This window comes from Octodon degus, unplaced genomic scaffold, assembly GCF_000260255.1.
Source record: "Octodon degus isolate 3935 unplaced genomic scaffold, OctDeg1.0 scaffold00014, whole genome shotgun sequence".
Lineage (NCBI taxonomy): Eukaryota > Metazoa > Chordata > Mammalia > Rodentia > Octodontidae > Octodon > Octodon degus.
Window position 1 is genome coordinate 6,966,107 of NW_004524590.1, and position 2,921 is coordinate 6,969,027.

A 2,921-nucleotide genomic window follows, 5' to 3' on the forward strand; every position below is an offset into this window, starting at 1 on the left:
GTGTCCATGTCAGACCCCAGAAATGTGCTGTGCACTCCAGCCAAGTTTGCTCTGGGAATTGTGCTGGATGTGGAGCTGATCTTATCTTCTGCATGCGGGAACTGAGACTGGTTTCTGTCACTGAAGTTCTCTAGGGCTCATCTGTGGATGCTTCAAGCATTTCTACATTTCTAGTCTCACTGTTTATTACATGTGCCCATAAACAGCTGTCCTGGGGCTTGTAGGTTTTGTTCACTCAATCATCCCAAGGTATGTGTGCACCTACATGCTCAGGGCCTGTCCTGTCCTGGTTGAAAGTATTTTTTAAAGAATGGAAATATCAAATTCCTAAAATGAAAACCACAAAATTATCTACCATACTCTAAATTAAATAAATGCAAAAATATGTACTTCATATAATTTCCTTTTTCGTATATCTATATACAATTTTGAAATTTTAAAATATATATATATATATGTATAATTTTAGTTAAAGTGCTATTGACACAAATCAATGTAAATATAGAGAATCTCAAGTAAAATTTTAATTACTCAGATATTTGTAAAAATTCAAAAATTTGAACAAGAATTTATACAGTTATGCCTATTAACCAAATGAATTATAATAGTGAAAATGAATGTTTTTCTATGCTAGGAGACAGTGTGGACACCGTCTCTCACTACCATAAATTATGCAGTTGAGTTTCCCACATTTGAGGAAATCACAGAGGTCAGCTCATCCTCAGGGCAATGGATAAGCCTCGCCCTGGGAAAACCACCTTCATGATCATGGTATCTCCACTGCCAGGTAAGTATGAAAATGAATCATAGTACTGAATTATACTATGACTTGTTACAGCATGAATTATAGTAGTGAAAAGTGAATAAATTGAAATATAGAAAATCAAAGTAATACATAATTTAAAAATAAGTCATCACAATAAATCCTAGGAAGTCTTTTATATTTTTCATTTTTATTTTTCATTTTGCTGTATCAGTGATCAAACTCAACACCTTGTGCTTGTCAGGCAGGTGCTTATGCTGCTGAGCTGTATCCCCAACACTGAGGCTGTATTTTAAAATAGAAATGTAAGGGCCAGTGAGATACCGCAGAGGACTAAGTACCTGCTTTGACAAGCTCAGGGACCAGGGTTCAATCCCTAGACCTGCATGCTTCACTGGCCCTGCCCCCACGATGCGCTGAGCTGGTGAGTCCGCGTGTGGTGGTCCATGTTTGTAGTCCCAGCACTGGGGAGGCTGAAAACAGGAGGATCACTAAGAATCTGAGCTGCATAGCGAGACACTGCACCAACTACATAAAGGAAAAATAAATAAATAGAAAATGAAAACATGGAAAACCATTATATTGACCTATGCAAATATTTATACTTACTTCATATTTTTAAAAATGCAAAAAATAATTAAATATGCATATTAAGAAAGACAATATACTTGTTGAGTCATATTATTATTGATACTTTTCAATTTATATTTAAAACTTTCCACATCTTTTTTTCTGAACAGATATTTTACTATCTTCAGCTGTGCATGTACAGATCCATATGGAATGTATTCGTGAAGTCTTCTGTCTGTCTCTGGGAGAGGAGATACCAGAATGTCCATTCATACATTTTTTTAAAGAAAATGTAATCTGGGGCTGAAGTTCTGGTGTCACTCACCACCTGATATCAGTGCAATTTCTAGGTCATCAACTTAATGACTGTAATTGGCATTCCAGCTTAGCTTCCCGTCAGAAACATACAGTGGCTGTGTTCTTCCCTGATTTCAATCTACTATCTTGTATAGAGATTGACCTCAGGAGGTATGGCTTATTAACATAATGAATAGGGAAGGCCCTGCAAAACAGGCCATTTTTGACTGACCAAAATGCTTCTCTGTTTATAAAGGGGCCTTTACAATTTTGTAAATTCACTGACATACATAAATGCATTTTAGGAAGAATATCAATGTAGCCTGTTATTATTTTCAGAGAATGTCCTCCTCCATTTATGCTCCATATACACAAAAAGTAAATCAGCTACAGTTCTCAGGAGCCTTGTTTCTTGGGTTTGGATCTGGGCAGCTTTGTCAACCATAGGTAAACTACTTAGCTTCTTCAGTGATTTCATTTTCTACTATAGAGATATTAATTTTTACTTTTTTGTATATTAGGGAGGTGCCTACAGGGTGTTCAGAATCTCACTACTAGATCGGACTCGTAGTAATCCACTTGTTTACAGCTTCCCAAAAGCTGAGACTACAGGTGTGCACCATGACGCCCAGTCTCAGTTGCGGGCTCAGTATACCCCAGGCGCGGGGCGAGAACAGCAGGGCCAGGGATTGAATCCTTTGCCCCTGCGCCTGCTTGCAGGTGCTTTAATCCACTGAGCTATTTGGCCAGTCCTAGAGATATTAATTTTGCCAAACACATAGTGTTTTGAGGATATTAAGAGTTCACATGTGTAATATTCCCAAAATAAAAATCAATACATAGTAAATACATGTGCTGAAAAATATTCCATATCCAATAATATTGTTTTCACTATTAATATTATTGCTATCCATTCCCCTAACTCATCTTTTTGCAATATTTACATATGTTCTCGCTAGCCTTTATTTATTTGTATTGCTTTTATTATTTTTTAAAATGTATTTGATTGTTACAGTCTCACTGCGCAGCTTGAATTCCTAGAGATCCTCTAGTTTTCACCCTCCCCATCGCTGAGCCCACAGGTGTATGCCTGCACACCTGGACTCTGGCCAGGGCAGGCCACCCTGGGAGTGGGGCTGGCATGGCATGTGGTGCTGGGGATTGAACCCTGGTCCCTGAGCTTGCCTAAGCTTGCCTAATCAGGTGCTTTAGTCCACTGAGCTATCTTTCCAGGCCTATTTTTATTATATGGATCACCACCCTCTCATTTTGTTATATAAGTCCTTATCTT

The 2,921-nt window shown here is 38.0% G+C and overlaps 1 non-coding gene across 1 annotated transcript; it reads right to left on the reverse strand.

The window, feature by feature from the left end:
- Positions 1 to 631: 631 nt before the first annotated feature.
- On the reverse strand, positions 632 to 795 carry LOC111815311. Its single transcript, XR_002820020.1, has one exon. It is a non-coding gene; the product is annotated as a U1 spliceosomal RNA (small nuclear RNA).
- Between the last annotated feature and the right edge of the window lie 2,126 nt (positions 796 to 2,921).